General features: G+C 43.9%; 1 protein-coding gene and 1 long non-coding RNA gene across 2 annotated transcripts in view; both read right to left on the reverse strand.

The window, feature by feature from the left end:
• Positions 1-23147, reverse strand: part of LSAMP (limbic system-associated membrane protein) — a 254221-nt gene that overhangs the window by 225296 nt on the left and 5778 nt on the right. The gene's annotated exons all lie outside the window — the stretch shown is intronic.
• Positions 4793-7177, reverse strand: LOC108497328. The gene is made up of 3 exons (XR_001874758.1): positions 6928-7177; positions 5522-5642; positions 4793-4880 (listed from the first exon to the last, which is right to left on the reverse strand). It is a non-coding gene; the product is annotated as an uncharacterized LOC108497328 (long non-coding RNA).

Below are 23147 nucleotides of genomic sequence, written 5' to 3' on the forward strand. Positions count from 1 at the left end.
TCCATCAAGCTTAGTGCTGTAAAGGCAGTAAAGGAAAGCAGGGGACCAGAGGAGAGAGGAGATGGGGAAATCCTGGCCTGTGGCTGAATGCATTTTGACGGCTTTACAAGCACAAAGGCTGGATGAAGTCATGTTGTAAAATTACTTGTCCATTCATGCATAGGGCTGAGAAGGAATCCTATACAACTAAATTAAATTTAAATTATCATATGCCAAATTTGCATTAATATTCAGGGAAAAAGGATCATTTTTTTTCAGGCAGTGCATTGATTTAGTTTTAAATACTAATAAATTCCTCCTGCCTCACTGGACACCAATGGCATATTCCCCCTTAGCTCCTGCCTTGTGTAACACTAGCCTTGCACCCTAAACATAGGGCTTGGCTCTGCAAGCCAAGAGGAAGCATCCCACAAAGGGCAGATAGAGCCTCGAAAGCAGCACAGACCCCCCAGCCAGAAGGCTTATTGAGGCAGATGTGTTTCTCGTCTCCCCGTTTTTTCCAGGCACGTCTTCCCTAAACCTCTCCGCCCTGCCATGAGGGTTGCCAGGGCTGTGCAGGGACCCAGACCAGCAGCACATAGCTGTGCAGCCCCCGGGGAGGGAGGGCTGGGAGGCTGCCACCAGTCTCTTGGCCCTCTCAGTTCAGCCCCCCCCTCCCCAGCAGTCCCTACAGGTTTCATTGCTGAATGTCTCAGCCCCTGGAGTACCACAGTAATTTGGCACTGATGCCTTAGTCACTTAATTATTCTTTACAAAGGAGCCTTTGAATTTCTTTTTCCCCACCTTGCCTTCTTTCCTCTCCCTCCCTTTTCCCTCTACACGTTTTGACTCAATAGTTTTCCTAGAAATTGTATAAACTTGCTGTTTATTTCTTGCCATCTAACATGCTGTGATCTATCTTTTATTGTTAATATTTTTATTCTCTGCAGCGTCCCTGTTGCCTGTCTCTAAGTTCATTCTGTTTCCTCTTTCAAAAGCACTATATTTTTCCTCTCAGTATTTCTGCTTAGCTCTATTAACTTTTATTTATTTTTCTTTCACTCCTTCACCATGTTTCTTTTCTTAGGTGCTGTGCACCATCTGTATATCTGTTTCTGCCTCTCTCGTGCTCCCGCAACTAGATTACTCTCTGACTGCCTTTGATCACCACAGCCCCTTGTCTCCTCTCCCCACATACTCCCTTCCCTAATAAGTGCTATTTAAAACTGGCCATATCCCTTCTTGGGTTCCCCTCCTCTGGTTTCCAGCTGTTGCCTGTGAAAAATACCTGTGTAGGAGTGTTGACGTCATGAGCTCTGGCAAGCCAAAGCTGTTTAGAGTACCTCAGTCAAGAAGACTCAAGATGCAATAAGAGAAGATGAAGTCAATGTATGATTTTTCCAAAGCATGAATATTCTTAATTCTGCATTTTCTGAGAGAGAAAAAAAAAAAAAGAAGAAAAAAAATCCCTCCTCCTCTTGACATCTCTTACCCAGTTTGAACATCTCACTATGCAAACAAATTAGTTCCTCCTAATAAAGGTTAGAAAGCGAAAAATAAGCCTGAAAATGGAAGTATAAACTTACCCATAACTGAAGAATTAGAATCAGTGCCTAAAAAGTAAAGGAAATTCTCCATCCAAAGAGAGATGTGCACCAAGGAATCACGATCCCTCTGTTCCCCAGTGCCTCGGCCATCTCCCCACACCACTGCTTCCCACAACAAAGGGAGCAGGAGAGCCCTCGATTACTGTCTTTTCAAAGCACTGTGAAAATAGATGTCAGGAGAGCATCCTGTGACTGCTGCTCCAGAGCTCTGGCCACCAGCTGCAGACTACGTGTAAAGGACAGAGGGAGGCAGCAGCAGGGCATTTGAGTGCAGAGGCCACTGTAGTGCGGGCTGCTGGGGAATAAAAATGGCCAAGAACCAGGCTGGAGCAAGCTGCTTTTTACAGCAAGCATCTGCAGCAATGTGGGCAGGTCACTCCCTGCCTCCCCAAGGGAGCAGGTCTTCTCCTGGATGGTCTGGACACAGCCATCCCTGCTGCCTCCCTCTCCTGAGGTTGTGTCTGGACTCACTGGGGGAATAAAGGTAGGGCTCGACCTGGCCTGAAGCATCTCTGTTCTGCCACATCGGCTTTGCTGCCCACTGTGTGTGTCCTCTCGCTGCAGACAGATCCTGTGGGGAGGAAGCAGGAGCTGCTCCAGAGCACACAAGCAACCTGATCCACACACATCTTGGAGAAAAAGCTTGCCAGCTGACAGGGCTGGTTATAGGCACCCACGTCTACCCAGCCCACAAACGGGAAACGAGGCAGCATCGAGAAATGAAGTTCATTTTCTTCTCCTTGCCTTTTCCAGAATCAGACTGAAACTCATCAGGGTCACAACTATATGGATTACAGCCAAGGAGAAAGGTTATTTATGTGCCTCTAAGAAATAAAAACAAAGTTGAGAAAAAAACAACCCAGCACACAGGCAGCAAAGCTGGAAGGAGAAATGCCATCCATGCATTCCAGGTTAACAGGACTGAACCCAAATCTTCTTCCAAATGTCAACAAGGTTTAAAACAGGACCCAGAGTGAAAACTGCATCTCAGACCCAGACACTCACTAATGCAACTCTGAATCGTAATATCCTTAAATCTCCCTGTGGGAAGGTATGTACAGTAGAATGGTAGGTAAAACTCGCACACCATTTTGGTTTCTTATCTCCCCTATTTTTTTAGACTATCTTCAACAAACTATGAATAGTTTCTGAATTTTACACCAGAGAATTTGAGAACGTGTTTGTATCTACACACATATGCATGTGTGTGCATGTACCTAGGCATGCTGATAATACACATGCATCTACATCTATGAACATACATGTATTAAAAACCCAGAGGTTCTTTTGCCAGATGTACATACGACATACTGGACTTCCCCTTGTCCCAATCTGCCCATTTGTGGTGCACAACACTTCACTGGTTCTGCACCTCATAGCATGTTCCAATATCCCATATTCTCATTATCCTCAGACTCACTGAGCCTGGCTCTCCCCCCTGGAGGCTGTTCAGCACAGAAATTTGTGCTTAGCTGAATTTTCACCATAGCTCTGCAATTCACCTTTACAAAAATAAACTCTCCTACGTGGAACTTTTGCAATCAGCAAAGAGACGAGAACAAACAAACAGGAAAACAGTCCCGTCAGCAATTCTGTAGCCATGTAAACCACTCACTAGGAGCCGGGGAAAAAAAATGGCCACCATCCCAACGGTGGGCCCTGCGCTGATGCTCCTCTCCTGCTCAGCCGGCCCTCCCCTGTTTATCCGATCTAATGCAATAAAATGCGTAATTAATTTCTAAACGCTTCCGTTGAACGGTGCAATTTGTCAAGTCGAGTTGTTAATAGAATTAAGCTTTTTATCAGCGATTAGCAAAAGAAGGTAAAAAAAAAATTAATTACGGAATTGTATGCCTCCCTGCTTCAAAGCCAGGTTTGGGATTAAATGTTTGATAAAGGTTCCCTGGCACGTTATAAAACATTTAGCAAAAGCCGCTTTCCCCATGGTGTTTTCTGCAAAACAGCCTCTGTGCAAGAGGGGAGAGGCAGAGGGAGGAGGGTGCAGGCAGTAAGTATACTTGGTCACATGGAGGGGGGGGCTGGCTTCAAATCGTGCAGAACTTATTGTATGGGAACACATCCCCGTATTGTATTCTGTTGGCACTACATCCTGCCTGCCTCGACTTCTCAAGCATCCTCTGTTGTTTGTACAGATAATCTATAGTGACAGGGGATTACAGGCAATACTGGTTATTTCTACCTGTGTGTCAAGAGGTGGCCCAAGCCCTGGCCTCAATGGAAGGACTGTACTGCACCATGCAACGAGGAAGCACATATAACATGGGCTGGTTATGTAGTAGGAAGTTCCCCTTATAACCTTTCTCATTCTAGTAAATCTATACCTTATGAAAGGTTGACTATGTAGACCTACAGAGTACACCCAGAGACAAGCCAGCACTGCCCTCTGCAACATAGCTAGTGCTGGATCATCACTAAACCCGCATGCTTTGCACCACAGTGAGGAAAGACGAACAGAGCAGAGATGGGGCTGAAGAAGCACCATCTCCACAGCACAAGAAGGAGTCACAGCATCATCCTTTTCCAGTGAGTCTGCCTGCACAGACAGGAGCTGAGAAGAACTGGCAACCCAAGCAAACTACCTTCTCTGGACGTTGTGCCACTTATTACTGATGACAGAAATACTGCAATCTCCCTCTTTCTTGCAAATTATACTGTCTGTTTACACCTGACTTCCACAGACAATAGTGAAAAAGTGTGCCTGAGGGACCTTGTTTTGGAACACAGTCTAGCCCAGGCGTTTCCCTGCCAAGGCCCAACTCTGTGGCACTCTTCCAAAACATATATATTCAGTTTCTCCATGGATCCACCTCAGGTTTACCAGCAGCAAAGCAAGGGACCCATCCAAGAGACAGCTTGCCACCCTTGCAAGGACAGGCTGGGAAATATCACTGTGGGACATTTGGAAACTTTGTTAAGCAAGAGAGGGGCAGAGCACCCTGATGATGTGCTAGGGGATTTTTTGGGGAAGCTCATCTACACAGGAGGATGAAATGCAGCAGCAGTGGGTGGCAAGGGCGCAGGCAGAGCTGTCAAAAGAAGTGCTGGCTGAGGAGATCTGGGAGGCTGCAGGGCAGGCAGAGAGAGCTGCATCAACAGAGCTTTAAGGCACGATACAGAATTAAACACTGACAACAGTTATGTTTCTGTGCACACCAGCTTAATTAGCAGCACGAAGCTTTCTGACACCTCCATTTCACGCTGTCTTTATAGTAAGTTTCTCAACAGGCTGAATTTCTGGCAGCTCAGCACATGCTCTGTGCAATGGCCATGCAACTAGCAGGAAGGAAATGAGGAGGAGGTGAAATCTTTAATCTGATTCCTGATCCTACTGCCAAGATAAAGTTACAAAGCTAATGGCACATTTAAGTACCTCAGATCCCCACAATGAGACAGGAAGGGAACTGTGAGATGCTCTTGAGCAGCCTCCCCACCCCACATCATCAGCTCAGCCCCTGTTTTCTACTCCTAATAGATCTGACCTCGGTGAGGATGGATGTGGAGTGCCCAGGACAGACTTCTCACTCTAATGCTTGCATGTGTTAGCAGCCCTGATCTGAGGAGGAGCAATTACTGAGAGAGCTAGAAAGGACTGTAGTGTTGGTGGACTACAGCCAAGCCATAGAAGACTAGTCGAGCATGGGGTTCAGCTCTTACAGTACACATCTATTTAAATGCAACTCACAGTTCAGTGTCTATTTCCTTTTAGATACCCATCAGCTATCTAGGATTTTGATTGGGATTTTTTGGTTTATTTGTTATTCGACCTCAATTATCACATGCTCAGTCAGTTACTGTTCACCCCTTGAACCAGATTTGTCAATTCCTCTTCTTTCTCTCTCCTAGCTGTTCCCTTCCTTCAAAAGCTGGTAGATTGTTATCATTCATGTCCCGTCTTAAGTTGCCACTTAGCCAACCTCGCCATATTTAGCTTCTTTAATCTTCCCTAATAAGTCAATCCTTCAGCCCTTTAATCATGCTAGCTGTGCTTCTCCAGATTCTCTATGATTCGTCTGCATCTTCCTGGTGTTGAGGTGCCTGGAAGGCAAAATAGGCTTGTGAGCTGTGCTGAACAAGCCATTTTCTGAGGACATGAGGGCAAGAGGCCACAGCCCAAATTCTGTAGGGTTTGTTTCTTCTCCCCCCACTGCTATGCCTATTGCATTATCCCAAAGATCTTAGAGGAGAGGTCTCCTTGACAAAGCTGCAGTTAAAGCTGCTGGTTGTTAAAGCCTAGTTTTCCTTTCACCTGCTCCACACTGATGTGGGTGGGTGGCAGTTATTTGCCCTATTTTCCATGAGAAAACCAGCCAGCAAGCCCTTTCTTGACCTGTATCTTTCCATTTAGAAGAGCTCCATTGAGGGTTGCAAAAGGGTTCTGCAAGGAAAAAGGCAGACCCATCATTCTCCCCTTCTAAGTCCTTGTGCTTTCCGCTCATATGGCATGAGTGTCATGCTGAAATGTCATTGGTTTGGGGTCTTGATATGGAAACTCATAAGTGTTGTGAAAAGTAGGAACCAGAAAAAGAATTGGAAGCTTCAAGCTGGACACTGGCCTTTTGAGTCAGCTTGTGAAAATCCTTCCCCTCCTCTGCAGTTCTGTTCCATCGAAGTGGAGTGGTATTTACTTCCTTTCCCATTCAAATTCTCAAGCACTGAGAAATGTATTCAGGTTTTGCTTAATAGCTCCACATACCAGAATAATTCGATTCACAGATTTCTGCCAAATGTAGCCAGCATTTTGATTCAAAGCTGCTAAGTGGTTTTATTTCATTTCTGCTTCCATCAAAAGAACCCCACAACCAAGTTCAAGTATACTCAACAATCCTGAGTTCCCTTACTTAAACTGACATTGTTCTCAAGGAGATATCCTAGACAATACCCTATTTTGCTTTTCTTTAAGCCTCTATCTAAATTCTTTCACAGCAGTAAACACATGTTGCAAGTGTCTCTACATGAAAGCTTATTATTCTCATTAGTAAAAGAAAAAGTGCTTGCAGAGGCAATAGACAATTTGGGAAGTGAATGCAAAAGTGTCTTCCCCCAGGGAAGTTTCATTGTCAGGCCCCTGGAGCCCTCTCTGCCAAGCAGACGGATATGCCAGCCTGTACACATAACAAGGACAGAACTATATTTTGGTGTTGATTTATACTGGAAAACATACTAGTGTGTGTCACATTGATTTAAACTAAATTATCAAAAAGAGAATAAATAAATAAATAATCGCTACCCTGACAGCTCTGCGTGGGAGGTCTCTGCCCATTGTCATTTAAACTTGGTAGTACACTCACATAGGTGCACAGCTTAGCAAAACGTGACTCACATTCACATGGGTTGGATGCTCCTCAGCCCAGAGCTCTCTCTGTAGCAGCGAGAGGGAAGAACAGGATGCAGAAACCTGTATGGAGTTCAACTCCCTGTTCTACTAATGACCTCCTCTGGGGGATGGGGCAACACTCACTGGCCCGCTACAGCATGCCTGAAAGCCCAGTGAAGACAGTCTCCGAGGAAGTCTCACCATGGAAGGAACAAGCTGCTGCATCTGTATGTCACAGTGATGTGCCATGTGAAGATTCTAGCCTTGCCTCGTGAGTGTGGAATGATTCCCAAGAGAATGAGGGCTGTGTCTGAGCTCACAAGTGCCTCTGTGACATCACTACAGTGCTTCCCAATGGGACATGAGAGCAGCCAGGTTCCAACTCAGTGAGGAAACCAGCTGCCTTCTTCCCCAGGGATGTCAGGATGGGGGATACAACAAAAATCAATGATTTGCTCAAATGCCAGTGCCACTGACCAGATGAAAACCACAAAAAAAAAAAGGGAAAAAATCCTCTTCTTTCAAAATAATCTTTTGGCATTTCTGTCCTTTTATCTTGGGCAAGCAGTTTTTATGCCTTGGCTATTGAACACCCAATCATTTTGCAAAGCAGTTCTAGTAGCCAGTTTCAGGACTACCAAAAAAAAAAAAAGTGGGTGTTCAATTCATGTCACTTCAAATATTTAGGACATGATTTCAGCTCAAATCACGTAAGGTTTTTTCCCTCAAAAGCCCTTTCCCTAGCAGCTGGGGAGGGCCAAGGGTGGCTGAAAGAAGCTCTAATCAAATGTTTCAAGAGAAGCTGGCTGATAGGCACCGTGGTACAATTTATAGCTGGCTGGATGCAGGTACTGTAGTTTTGCAATCATGCCAGCTATCAATCAAGCTCTATTCTATTGGTCTTTTATGTCTTGTACTCCAAATTCCAAGCTGAGCTTTGTCAATGGAAGAAAGTATTCTGATAATTGCAGATGATTCTCCCACTGGATGCTTTCATGTATCATAACACATTTGGGCAGGAATGACAGTCTTGGGATAAAATATATCCAGGGCTAGGAGAGTGGGGCAGAGAGAGGTACTGGCCCAGATGGGAGGCAGGTCCGGGAGAGCAGGAAGGATGCAAAGCACTGGTCTCACCCTCAGAGTTGCCCAACAACAGGAAAGTGAGCCACCACCACAACAACCTAAGCTCAGTGGCGCGTAAAGGCTCTGCAACTCTTTGTTCAGCTCCCATGCTGACCTGTGTAGGGTTCCATGGATACTCAGTGTCCCCTGCCCTCTTGTACACAGTACAAGCCAGTGACAGGAGACGCGACACTTCATTTTTTCAATCAACCTTTGTTAAACTGCCTCCTAGAAAGTCTCTCTCCCTGGCATGGAGAAGAGCCCTCTCAAACAGCTTTTGGCCACTGACATGGACACAGACAGCTTCTCCCATGGCAGCAAAGACACAGCTGTCCAAACAGTGTCACTTTCAACAAACATCATACTCCCATTTCAAGCTGCCCTGGAGAAGATGTCCCCTCACCTGGTTAGGAACAGACTGGAATGAAAACAAGAAGTTTAGCAATACTCAGTGAAAGAGCATATACTCTCCACCAAAAGTTTACTACAAGGACAAAATGTACCTGTGCTTCAGCATCCCCTGAGTTTGACACTCTGAGGATATAAATCCCTCCCTCTTGGATAAGGCAGGAGTGCCTGATGTGCCAGGGCGAGCAAGCAAATTCATGCACTGCAACTCACCTTAGCAGATGAAAGTGCTAGGGCATGGTTTTGGTAGTGATCTCCTAATAGGCCTAGAAGAGATTTATTTTGCCAAAGGTTTTTCTGGAGCTTATTTCAAAATTGTATCTCAGTCTTTGCTTCTACACAGTTTAAGAATAGATAAACCCACCATATTTTAGGGTTCATTTTCATTTGAGTTTCCTATTGGGAAGTGGGGATATGTTTAATGGAGGTAATTATGACCTGACTGAGGGATGGTATAGCTGTTGAATTCATTAGGAAATTGTATGTTATTTCATATCCCAACAAACTTGCATCTGCCTCTTCCCTGATGCAGTAACTCTTTGAATCTACACGTGTGCCAGGATGTGCAGGGCTCGCAGAATTACCATCTGTTTCCCTGTCATAAGCAGCCCAATGGCATGCACGCTGCTGAAACAACAGCCTGCTTTGGTAATAGGCTTTATTTTATTTCTGCCACTGCTTTGCATGGATCAATTATACCTCTTCTGCTCTCCGGTAAGAGATTCCCAGATGAGGAGGCCACATTTGCCCTGTTGCAGCTAGGCACAGGCCTTCACTGTTCCTGATGGTAGGAAAGCTGTTTTTCATTACCACACATGTTGCAGCACCAAATCTGACACAAACTTCATTGTGCAGAGCTTCCCCTCTCCTAGCTCTGGCCTCCCAACACATTTTTCTGCCATGTCACCATGAAACACCTTTTCGATTATTTCACCTTTGCATTGCGTACAGCTCCCCAGCTCTGGAAAGGCCTGCGATTCTCCCCCATCCAGAGCTTTCTTCTTCAGCCTCTCCCTAACAGTCCCCTACATACAAACAGCTTCGAATCCAGGCAGGAAGGTAGCTCTTTATCAGCCCACCAGGATCTGAAGCTGCATACATTGAGATGGAGAAAAGGATGCTCCAGAGGATGTGTTATTATCCACTGAGCACTTTGCTGACTGAAGGAGGGTAAGCCCATGCCAGGGGGAATGGGAGGGGAGACATGAGAGAGCCCAGCTTGGGGCTTCCACCACTCTCAAAGGGAGTGCTTGCATTTTGCTTCTGCTTCTCCTTGGAGTTGCAATTACTTACAACGTTAAAACAACCTTAACCCCCATCCCCAACAGGCACCATCCCCCTCCCCTCTGCTCCACACAAGAGGAAAATTGTGGAGAAATATTACTTAATTATCACACCACGTAACTAATTAAAAGCTGAATGCTTGTGTGTGGTATGCTAATGGGGCATTAGAGAGTCAGCCTGCTTTGGTAAAGACATGATCCCCCTCTTTCCCCCTTCACCTTACTGCGGGAGCTTCAGGCTGACAGGCACCTGGGATGAGGTGGAAATTTATTATGCTGCCTTCAAGTTCACAGTTTCACAGAGGGCACCAAGGTCGAGCAACTTCATCAGTACGAAAGAAGAAATCACCTGGGCAGGCGCCAGGAGTGAGCTATATGATGTGAGTGGCTTGCTATGGAAATTACGTACACAGTGGGGCTTCACATGTATCCTGAAGCCCATTTTTTCCTTTGTGGGGTTCTTGGTAGGAAACAGGAGAGTCTCTGGAAAAAGATTCTTATTGCATTCCCTGCTCATTGCCGGATGTGTTAAACTAGAAGATCTTAAAGGATCCCTTCCAACCCAAACTGTTCTATGATTCTAAGATGTGTATATTGAGTATAGACAAGCACACTTCAATTCCTCTTCTCCTACCATGTCATTACACCATCTGGTGCCAAGTGCCAGCCCTCTCCTTTCAGCTGATGCTGTGCTACAAGTCCATACTTTCTTGTCCATTCACAGCATGGATCACCAAATATATTAATTAAGGAGGGAGTCTATTCGGCTTTGTTGAGTTTTACTTAATCACCATGGTACTTGCACATACACCCCAAGATTTGTCCTGACGCCCGTGCACTACAGGACGGGCCTGTGTGATCTGGGGTAGCCAGGAAGCCGTCCCACCACTGTTTGGGGACAGTGAGGGGCCCTGCATGGTAGCTACAGCAGCACACTCTATCAGTTGACCCAGTGGATTCTGCAGTACCTCATTATTTGTATGAATCTTTGTATGCCAAGTTATGTATGCTGGACCTGCTGGGGTTGTTTCCCTGATGCCACCTTCCAGACAGAGGTAGTCCCAGTCACCTTCCACTTTCAACCCACAGAAGGCAGGTATCCTTGAAGAATGTAGTGTTTTCTATAGCTTGTCCTTCCTTAAAAGGCTTTGGGTAGAGACTTAGAGCCCTAGAGCAAAGAAAGTGTCACCACTGCCAGCAAGGAGAGGCAGGGATTTATCCTGGTTTAAGGGAATCATTGTATCCCTGTTACCACTGCCTGCTAAACTTCACATGTACCTCTTGTCTGTGAGCTGCCGACCCCCATCGTGAGGGTCATGATTTCTTGAGGCACAGAACTGCAACAGCCCAGCATGCAGCCAGTGCTGCCACAGGACCCGAGGCCCAGCAGTCAGCACAGTTGCACTGTGGAGAAGCTTTTATCCCATCCACCCCATTTCCCAGAGCTGGAGGGGAACAGATGGGGCTGGCTGGCTGGAGAAGGTCAGCAAGTGACCATGCACTGCCTGTGAGCCTCAAAGCTGACACTGCCTGTTTCTTCCTCTTGCAGGCCTCCTGTTGCCCACTTGTCCTGTGAGTGCCTGCCAGCTGTGTCTGCCAAGTCCAGGGTGCCCAGATGTCCCACTTCACAACCCTTGGGATTTGTGTGATGAGCCAGGTTCCTCCACCAGACTCATCCCAGTCCACTGTTTACCAAGAGTTTTGGCAAACAATTTCTGTGAAGGCACAACAATCCCTCTGCTGAGCAACCACAGATCATTTCTTTCTAGTTAAAATTTGATCTCAAGCTCGGATCCTCATTCTGTCCTATCTCCATCTGGAAGGGGGTTCTAGAAGTTGTTTTCCAATCACTAGCCAAACACCCTATCCTAGGCTGATGTGACACAGCCCCAGCATGGCAGGAGGGTGCTCCTGTCTTGTGTGTTGGTTCTATTGCTGGCACATCAACACTAAAGCCATGTGGATGCCCTGTCCCAGCAGAGACAGAGGATAGACAGTGGTGGGAAGGAAGGCAAGAGCTCAGCCATGGCGCTCAAAAGTGAAGGAGGCAGAGTACATTCCACCAAACTCATGCCAAAGAACAACAATGATGAAGAGGCAAAAACCTCTTAAGGAAGATACAGTTCTTCGCTGCTCTAAGATTCAAGTTCATGGCAAAACACTTGCCCTGTGCTCTGAAGACGAGCACAGCATTCCTTGTGGTTGGCCTGTCCTTGTCCATTAGCTCCTCTCCAGGAAAGGATCTTCTCCTCACCTCCATTTGGTCCCAGCAGCTCCCTTTGGGTAGCTCTCTCCAGCCAGCTGCGCTCCCACTGAGCACAGCATAGAGTGATGTCCTCATTCCCTCACTGTTACTCTGTCATCTCTGTCATTTCAGAGTTGATTCGCAACCATTCAGGTTTGGCAGAGCATGCTCACAGTGTGTCTCAGCTGATGCTTGACCCTCTCTCCTATTCCACCCAGTTTGGTCCCGAACCATCAGCCCTACTTTATGGATCACCCCAAAGCCCTAGACTGTCAGAACAACTTCAATTACAGCAGCGATGGGCCCCGTGCCACCAGCAGCATCCGCGGCCTTCCAGCGGCTGACAAGGACTAATTAGGAAATGAAACATTAGTTAAGTCGCTCTCAATTAGGGCCAGGATAACGTTTTCCTGGCAGCACTGGGGCGCTTTAACTGCTGGTCCCATGATGACTGTGAGCACATCAGACTTGCTGAAGGAGCTTTAATGTTGAACATATGTTGGAGGATTACAGAAACCCTCTCAGCTGTGACATTTCTGTGTGCTCCCTGCTTTTTCTTTCCCCTGTAGCAAACAGTGAACAGTGAATGTCAGCTCAGGAAAGCAAGAAAGAGGCTCAAAGCAATTATCAGCAAGACACATACACAATGTGCACACATATATATGTGCACAAATTATATACCCGCCTCTGAATATACACATTCCACTTTTAATTAAACAACCATTGCACAACCATCCCTATTATTCCCCGTCTCTAGAAGCGCACCAGAGATGACAGACCATTGTCCCATGTCAAAATGCAGGTTAGAAGCCCAAGGGATTCCTGGCTACAAAAAACACAAACAGAACAAAACCGACCAAACAAAAATCCAAAACACACAAAAAAAGAAAACCCAGTGAGGTTAGGAGAGAGGCAAGCTTGGACTTTCTTCAAATAAAAGCCACATGAAGCTAAGTCTTGTATGGGAACCTCAGAGGGACAGAAAGCAATAAACAAAACATAATCTACCAAAACAAAATGAAAATCTAAAATTAAAAAGGCTCATGAGCCCTTGGAGAAAAGCATGGAAGAAAGAGGAGGGTGTGAGAGGATATTAAAGGAAATACTATATTAAGAAAAATACACAGTATATCAGTATATTTTGTGCATAGTCAGTTTATATGGTACAGCAGTCTTTGGGGACCAGCTGCAGCACACACAGTTTTGCTGGGATTAAGGAACAGGTCTGGTCTCTCACATGCTCTCTCCTGGGGGGAGGTGTAGGACAGAGAGGCTGGGAAGACAACTGCAACTGGAGACGAATATGTGCCACAATCTTTGGATTTGAGAAAGAATGGATCTGCATCTGCTTGAAAATTGGCTTTAGAAATACTTTTTAAACAGAAATTTCAGTTTCTAAATTAGTTAAGGATCTGGTCTTTTTTTTTTTTTTCAAAAGAAAAGAAAAGACTTTTCACATGGAGGAATATCTTCTGGTTAAAAAAAAGAGAACCTTTCGACTATCTGAAATTTGCTAATGGAAAACTTCTGCAAGATCATCCCTTTGCCATTTAGGGAAAAATATCCATTTGTCCAACAGGTTTGAATGTAGCCCTTTCAGTGAGCACATCTCTCCAAAGCCCACTAGAAAATTTTCCATTGAATTTACCGGGCCAGAGCTTTGCTGCCCAGCAAAAATACAAAGTCCAGAAAGAGAATATCAGAATATCTGACAGCTCTTGTGGCCCATGTAAATGGGATCCTAAAATGACTGCACCAATCCCAACAATCTGTTTAGACTTCTGCATCACTGTTTGATGAAATACACCCTTGGCAGGTCAGCTCTATCTCAAGCTCACCACATGCTCCGAAAGCATCACAATTTCAGCACACACAGCCACATGTAAAAAGCCTGAGAAGAATTTAAACGGACCTGTGTCTAATATGGTTGCACCAAAACACTAATCATGAACCAGAACGAGATGTTACGAAAGTATCACAAGAAACTGCTCTCTGCCAATACACACACAGTGCTGCAAAACCCATGCCTGTGTAAGCATGCATGGACCTTCCAGGAGAAGACCAGAGTCTGGCTGTGATATACCATTGTGCACTTAGAAGTGACAATAGCTGTTTTCATGTCAGCTTTATTCCAGTGATACTAAGACCATAACCTGGCTTTTTGGTTTGCTTGAGGTCTTAGTTCTCCATCAGCTTTTAACTTGTGTTGTCATTTACAGCTTTGCTGAACAAAAACTTTCAAAGAAGCATAATGGCAGGGTTTCTCTCAGTGTGCCCACACATGAACGATGACACACGTCGCTAAGCCGCACTGAATCTCATTCAGCAGGCACGCTGTGGGAGGACCTGGAAGAAGGCAATTTATACCTTCCTAATCAGGCTACTATCAGATTTTGCCTAATTTGGTTATAGCTACTTTCATGCTGTTTAAACAAAGCCTGCTTAGAAGACCTAGTACAATAAAAAGGAAAGCACTGGGATGTCCTCTTCTCTGATCTTATAAAATCAAATTTGTGTTTTTACAGATTCTTCTTTTTTTGAGGTGGCAGTATCTGAATGTAAACACACTTCCCTCTGTGCCCCTGTTCTGGCTGAAACCAATGACCCTAGGGGGTGATTAATTTTTATCGAAACACCTTACAAGAAAGTATAAAGATATGTACATGCAACTAGCTGACATATATCCACAGAGCCTTTGAAGGCACACAGCTCATTATTTCATGCAATAGCTGAATGCTTTGAGTTTTGCACGCACTCCCTTGACCACTATTAGCCAAAAAGGTGGGTACCTCTAGGAACCTTCTCTCATGCAAACAGTATCATCCAATTGGAAATCCAATGAAAAGGTGTTTTTTCAACTTTGTAAGTATGTTAGCATGTATTAGAAAGTATTACTGAGAAGGAGCTAAGAAGGGACTGACAACAGGAATGAAGAAAGCGAAGGACACGTCCAATACAGACATCTTCACTCTTGTACAGTCCTTCTCTATATCAGGAAAAAGCCAAGTCTTACACATCAGTCAAATCTGAGGTTGTCACTTCAATACAGTCACCTGTGAGATTTGTCAGCAACTGCTGCAAGACTGTTTGCAACATAGAAAACTAAATAGGTGGTTAAGTGTCTGTAGGATTGAGGCTTGTGTGTCATTTGCTATGTAGAACTTGCCTTTCGTACAATGATGACAACCTCAACTATTAGTCTGCTTGAAAAATTATGGGAAAGCAATTCAGAAGTGCGACCCAAACTTTGCCCAGAGCCTGACATTGCCTTAGGCAAGCATCCACCTAGTCATCTATCTATCTAAACTCATTTGCATTGACAAAGGAAAAAAAGCCAGAGAGACGTCAAAATTATGGTATTTTGTAGCCATATGCAGGAAGATTCAGCAGCTCTACTAGGCAGTTTTCCTTGGAAACAAATTTAAGACCCCTGAAACCTTGAGATAGTCTTTTCATGTGCAAATATTTAACTGAGTTTGTTCCATAATAAAATTTCTAGGGGACAACCTTGCCACCCGTGCCAGCCGAGGAATACATTACCTGGCGGGGTTAACAGGGTTCTCTGCTGCAGAAATAAATACATTAGGAGATGAGACACAAAAGGTTTCACAGCTCCTGATTTTCCTTTAATAATATTCCATTAAAAATGACTGAAAGGCAACTCTCCTCCTATAAATCAGGTACCTCACTGATGTCTTTTAGTCCTGAAATGGGCCTTCTTTGGTTTTAATAGCTTCCCTTCCTTCCCTCTCTGTCTGTCTGTCTCCAGATATGGCTGATTTACCTGGATTAGCAGAGATATTGGCTCCATATTCTTCAAAAAGTGCTGATCAGGTTGAGCTGGCAAAAGATTAAAAGTCACACAAATTGCTTCTATCACTGAAGGAGTCTAATTGATTTTGGGAAAAAATCTAAATCATGATTTGCTCTCTGCCAGTTGAAGCCTATCTAGCAGAGGGGCACTGGTTTTAGATGGGTGGGAAAAGAAGTGTCTTCCTTGAGTCCATCAGTTCCCTGCCACTGTAGTGGAGAGGCATCTCTCCTTTCCTCCTTATACTTTGCTTTCTTTATATACCTGTCTGGTGATTAAAGTTGTTACTCACCCACTGTAAGGCAAGTGGGTCCTGCTGAAGCGAGGACAGAACTGGGAATGAAAGCACCTCTAAAGGCCAGTCCTGATACAAATTCTCCCTCAGTTTCTCTACCTGAAAATAAGGGGGGGGGGCCTACTACTCACACAATTTTTGGTAGGTACTAAGAGGGCATCACAAGGCAATAATGCAATAATGTCCCTCCTAGGTCATGAAGGGGGGAGAGAGAGCAAGGCTGAAGATGCCCTAGAAGGCAGGCTAATGGAGCTAGCTCTGACAGTACAGGCTCTTGCTTTTAGGATCAGTTATGTTCAATTCCTGGTGCGAACAACAAAGCACAGGGTGTGCTGGTACCTGAGGATTAATTGATATTTGTAAAGCACTTAGGAAATATAAAATACCAACCAAGTGCTAGCTAGGATTATGTCCTACTAAGGAGATGACTAAACATTCCTCTAACACTTGCGGCAGATTTCAAGCACAACCATGTATTCAAATCTTAAATTGTTTTTTAGGCCAAGCTTGCCTAATGGGAATTGTAAATGTGAATGTGTGCTCCATAGCAGCCCCAAACCCTTCCAGATGGGACACCGGGGAATGAAGGGAACACACCCTCACAAAAATGTGTGTCTCATCGTGTAGAGAAATAACAGCTGCTGCGAAAAACAAAGAGGTGCATATATTTGTTGATCAGGCACAGCATATTGCACAGCTGACATCTAGGTGAGGTGGAGTTGCTTAGATTTCAGGTGTGCAGTTGGTCCTTGCCTCTCCCTACTCTGCTAAAGGAGTGAATTCTGTGCAAACCTCATATGAGAAAAACAATCAAACATTTGTGTTTTCTTCTGAGAAACAAGACCAGTATTTCCTAGTCTATTCCCAAATACATTTATGTTTTCTTCTCCTGAAAAACAAGACCAGTATTTCCTAGTCTATTCCCAAATAATGAATTACAACACAGGATCTGAATTTGACTCAGCACTTAACAGAATATAGGTATACTGAGGAACTGCTTTAGACTGAGACTAATGCAGACAGGGAAGGCCAGGCACAGGAACAGTTTGATCATGGATGGTACAAGTGGTTATCAACATCAATTTGGGAGAGGAAGGATGCTGGCACACAGGAGATAGCACAAACAGAGTAGGCAGGGGAAAACATCACATTTTTAATCTGTGTCTTCATAATGTCTTGCAAAGGAGATCCTGACCCATGAACAGGGTGTTGAGCCCTATGGGTATGGCCATATGACCACAAGTGGGAGAAGAAGGAGGAATTCGTGCCTGGGTGGAGGAGACAAAACTGCCTCTTTCAAAGGCCAGCCACATGTAAAATTGGGCAGGAACATCATGACACTGCAGCCTAGCACACTGCCAGGGCTTTTTCACTAAATAGGTATCAACAGCATACCTCACATCAGCACATTCAAGTGACTCACAAATGAGAGTTACATTGATTAAGCCTCATAAGTCTCCTAAACCACAAGTCTGCACCAATCTGGTTATGTTCAGATAGGTAAACCGAAGCAGAAGAGAGGATGTAAAACACCCCCAAAAAAAGTCAGTGGCAGAATCAGAACTGGAAAGCAGCTGCCTTATTGCCAAACTGTTCCAATACTATAATTCAGAAGACATATACCATGACATTAACAACTCACCTCTTCCGTGCCCCACCTCTACAAAAGGTTTGTAGTGAGAAAAGCTACCAAAAATACCCAGTACTGGCCACACATACAAAAACATGGCGCAAAGAAATATTGCCTCTTACTCTACAGCCACTTCCTGATTTTTTTTGTTACCCTGGAATGAGAAGGTTCAAGACCCCTCACATCCTTGTATCTTAGGTTAATACCTCGTCCAATATTTTGTATCTTCATATCTTTCCTATTTCAGCTGTAAATCTTAACAGTATCAGAATTAGAGTCTGTTTTGAATCTTATTGAGCTCTTACTAAGTTTCTGATTTCAGAGTTATCTGGTGCAACAAGTTCTATATGTTAATTAGACATTTTGTAAAAGAGTTTCCTCTACAGGGGTTTAAAGTGGTTTGATGTTTTTCATGCAATTGCTTCCCCTGTTGTTCTTCTAATAAAATGAGAAGTAAATAGGAACAGCTGAGTGAACTTCTTTTTTGTGGTGACGATTTTTATACCTTTACCACAATGCTTTTTATTTATCTTTTTTCAAGAAAACAGTGCTGCTCTTTTTAATCATTGTTTATGAAGAAGCTATTAAAAGACTCCAGCATTATTGTTCCCTTTCTCTGGTCATTCTTCTATTTCTGTTATTTCCTTTTGAAAGATCGGGTGAGCAAACTGAATAGAGTGTACAAGGAGAGCACGTACCATCAATTTATATAATGGTACTGTATTATTTTATCTATTATTCTCTACCCTTTTCTTAATGCAGTCTCTCATCTTGCATGCTTTTATTTCACCATCACTACAGACGGAACAAATGTTTTTACTGAGTTGCTCAGTCGTGCCTTTTTTTCCCCCTCATTCTTTTCTTTTGAGTGGTTACAATTATTTTAGAACCCAGAAACGAGCATGACTAATTCTAATGTGTTGTTTCCTGAGTGCATCACCTTGCCTTTGCCATACTGCATTTCATTTACTCTTATGATGCTTGCAAATTGCCTCAGCGAGCTCACTGCCAGACTTTCTCAGTATCTTTTATAGGCTTGGGTAACCTAAACATTGCTCTATTATCTACACATTTTTCCTTCTATGTATTCTTCCCATTTTTGGGTTATTAATCCATATTAAACACCAGCCGTAATACTGCTCAGTGACACATCCGCTGAGCTGTGGCATCTTTTCATGCTGCGAACCAGCTATATATTCCCTCTCTATTTATTCAGTAAATTTTGTTTTTCTTCTTACTTTATTTATGATACAGCTTTATCTCATATTCCATGACAAGTTTGTTCCTTAATAATCTCCTAAAAGAGACTGAGTAAAGAAACAAATCCAACAAGCATTTGGAAAAGTTTGCTTACATGAAATTTACTCCTTTCCTGTTATCTCATCTGTTTCAGACTAGAGTAATTTTAGCAGGGTGAAAAAAAGACAGCCAGCTTACATGGAAGTCAGATTGGTTTGACTGTGTCGAATCACAGAAATTGCAGCAAGGTGGAACCAGAAGGGACCTCAAGAACATCATTTGGTCTAGCCCGCTACACCAAGACAGGATCAAATATTCTTTTAAATCCATTCCTGGAGAATATCTGCCTACACGGTTTGAAGAAGCTCTAATGAAAGAAGCTCCATATCCTCCCACCTACACTAACCCCTTCCAGTACATTGCTAGTCCTACAGTTAGAAAGTCATCTTAGTTAGAAAGTCTTCTTAGTATTTAACCTATTACTTCTCATCTTGGGGATTTGCAGCACAACAGATCAATACTACTTTTAAAAGAACAATTTATAGGAACAAAACTCTTACATTTCTCTTTGCCTTCCCCATTTAGAGCAAGTAAATTTTTATGGCTCTAGTTCTTTTAACCTTCCTGTGCAGGTCCTGTTTGCTCAGCCTCTTGGAAAGCCTGCTGCTCCCCTCTGGCCTCTCTCCTGCTTGTTTACATATTCCTTAAAGCGTGTTGCCCCAAACAGTAGGCTGCATGTCAGCAGAGCCTAGCACATAACACTCCAGTCCATGTTGCTCAGAATGACATAGAGGGACTTTTTTGTTCATCTTCAACTCAATGTTTTCAGAAGTATTGGTGGTTTTTTACCTACTTCTAATTCATGTTTCATTTGGCTTGCCCAATACAAAAAAGAAAATCCCTGGCCTTTCATTTCCAGAATATGACCTTGCATCTTTATAATTTTCCAAAACTCTTAACTCAGTTTGAAAGATTGTCTACAAATACTTGTCAGCAATGATCAGCCCCTTCCAAAATCCTTGCACATCCTGGTGACATACAGCAGTCAAGGGGTCTGCCTCTCTGTACCTCAGTGTAAAACTGCTCAATCTGACTAAAAATTTTCAGACTTTTTTTTCTACTCACTCAAGAAAGCACAGAGGATAGAGAAGCTATACAGAAGGGAAGATTAAAATCAGTGCATTTGTGACCTGTTTGTTTTAACACCTTTGCTCTTGACACTGCTTGAAAGAAGCTGGGACAGGTGAGGCACCTCCCCAGACATCCACTGGAACAATGATAAATGAAGTGGAGTTGCTTAGCCTCCCTGCCATGCCCTTAACCTTCTGTCATCTATATCCATATTTATGATTAATCTATGGAGTGAGGTAGATAGAGGTTTGCAGTCAAGAACCAGAGATACATGGATATATTTAGAAAGAGGAGAAGGGGAAAAAGAAAGGCAGGATTATCAATCTAGCATTTAGTTTATCAAATTAAGAGCGACAGTCTGATGTGCATTACATGGGTCAAAGCTGCTTAGTGTGAGATACGAGATTCTTTGACCTGCCCCACTTACAAATGATCCTCTTATATAAAAATATGCACTCCCCAGGTATGAGTCTTAATTCACTGTACACAAACCTGCACATCAAACAAAAGGTATGGAGAGCATCCTAAGGACTCCTCTTGCCACTTGCTCTCTGTATGTGCCCACATGCTATTATAAAGAGAAAGCTCCCAGGTCACAGCAGGGATGTTTATTTCTGAGTCTCTGTGTGGGTACAAAGGATACCTGGCACCATCAGCCTGCACAGCTTAGTGCCCTAACATTTTCCAAAGACAAAGAGAGAGACAGCAAAAAGGAGACATGTTTGAAATAGAGCAATACACAAATGATACTTTCAGACAGGAGCAGCACACACAGGGAGCACAGGAGCTTTCAGAGCAAAGGTACGCTTGCATGTGTGTGGGGCTTCTCTTACTAGTTTCATCCTGGACAGAATGAAAGCTCACAGCAAGCAGTCCTATCATCATCACACTTCTGTGAAAATGAAAAAGCATTCCCAGTCTTTTTCTTTATCATACTCTCAAGTTATTCCAAAAGCCAGTTTCCACATGACTCATAGCTGTTATCCACCTGCTGACTGTGTTCTCCAAATGCAGGAAAAAAGTCTAAAAACATTATGATTTTTCTACCTAAAGGGAATTTCCTCCTTGCTCCAGCTAGGCTTGATTAAGCCCTTGGGGACAAGGGAGTAAGTAGTTCAGGTAAAAGAAGAGTTCCTCAGTAGCCATAGAATCAAAATCGAGGCTTACAGAATTTACCCTACGCTCATTTGGCCCCTGCACCTCGAGTCTTTCACTTTGAGCTTAACAAACACTTGTGGCTGGTCCACTGCAGTTTGAACTCCAGCCCTTCCCAGCAGGGTCTCTGGAAGAGGCCTGATCTGTGGACTAAGGTAATTTAATTTACAGCCTAGTGGAAAGGCTCTGCAGGTCAGTGGCAAGGCAAAGCATTGTCAAAAAAAATCTGGTCCACTGTCCTCAGTGGGAGGAGAGATGTCTCCTGACAGGGTAAAATAGAGAGCAGGTCTCAACATCCCAAACTTTCACAGCTCCAGGGAGAAAAACAGCAAGAAGAGTTTGTACAGGCTGAGAAAATATGAGGATGAAAGTGCATTGTTCATCTGGAGTTCATCCTTTCTGTCACTGTAGACTTATTCAACAGCAAAAATACGTCCCCATTCTGTGTTTTATGGAGACCAAGATAATCCACTACAAGGATATGAATGACACAAAACACAGTACAAGATACTGGTCAAGGAAACAAGTAAATAATCTTTTCAATTATGTATTTAGCTCACTCTAGCCATGTCTCTTTCTGGGCCTATTCTACTGAATACATTCACTGACCAGAACACTCACAGAAACAGTCAGTGTTAAGTGAACAGTAGAGACTATTTGCTGAAAGCACCTTCTAAACCCGGAAACTAGAATAGATGCCCTGGAAAACCACCTCTGAGTTTGTAACTGTACATTAAGATCTCCCTGTGGTGCTCTGCTAATCTCCTAGATGAAAATTGCTCTGAAACAGGCAATGTACAGCAGGCTTTCCTCAAAGCGAATGTGCCTTTACATGCCCAGAGACTTGCAGGCCTGCTTAGGAACAAAATCCAGAGATGTAGTCAGAGAGCCATTTAGCAGCAGTTCACTTGGAAACAGCACAACCTATTGATCCTAGGTCACAAGAAAAAACAAACAACCCAGACATTACACGGGCTCCTGAAAACAGCTCAGGGAGCTGGGAAGCAGCATCTCCAATATCCCAAACCGCTGAGCACGAGGCAAGAGCAGTCAGCAAAAGGCCACAATAAAACTCCAAGCCAAATTACAGTGATCATAGTTCCTGCTTACCCCTGTTAGAAATGACATTGAATCCAAAGGCCTCATGAGACAAAAAACCCCTATCAATTTCTAGAACAAATAATACAGAGTAGTTCTTCAGGTGTCAGTCCTAGAGCTTGAGATGGAAGGACACAGCACTGAGTTTGGGTTTTTCAGCCTGCACCAGGACACTGCAGAGCTCACCTTGACCAGAAGTGTGGAAAGCAAGTAGAACATACTAGATTTAATAACTGTAACCTTTTCCTCCAGGATTTTTGAGATTAAGCAGCTCCATCTCTGCTATGTTCATTAACCCTACAAGGAGAGCTGACCTCAGAACACCAACACATAACCAACATCCGTGAGGAAGACATGTCTGTTTGCAGGGCAGGCTGCAGAAGCTGTGCTAATCCCCACGTCTTTTTGGGAAATGAAAGTCCTTGACTCAAGCATGAATGATACTGGCAAAGATCCCATTACTGTAAAGCTCTCTGCCAGCCAGCCACCTCTCCCCCTCCCCCTTTTTAAATCTCTAAGGTCACTAAACTGCAATTTAGTCATCATTCTTTATAGAGCATGAGCAGATATGAAACATCTGGAAACTGTTGTACTCTCACTTTGAGATACACCTCCCGAAGGAATTAAGCTGCATAGGAATGGGATGAAGTACTTTTTTACCTTGAGGTCACTGCAGCTTGAATGCATCCTCGGTACCTAGTTACTGGCTACTAATGCCTCTTGTACAACCAGCTATGAAATGAGTTAGAGGGTCTCAGTACAATTCCCAGTGAGATGAAAACCTCAACCCAAAGATCATCTCAAAT

The sequence above is a fragment of the Lepidothrix coronata genome, unplaced genomic scaffold, assembly GCF_001604755.1.
Source record: "Lepidothrix coronata isolate B3197 unplaced genomic scaffold, Lepidothrix_coronata-1.0 Scaffold46, whole genome shotgun sequence".
In the NCBI taxonomy this organism is placed as follows: domain Eukaryota; kingdom Metazoa; phylum Chordata; class Aves; order Passeriformes; family Pipridae; genus Lepidothrix; species Lepidothrix coronata.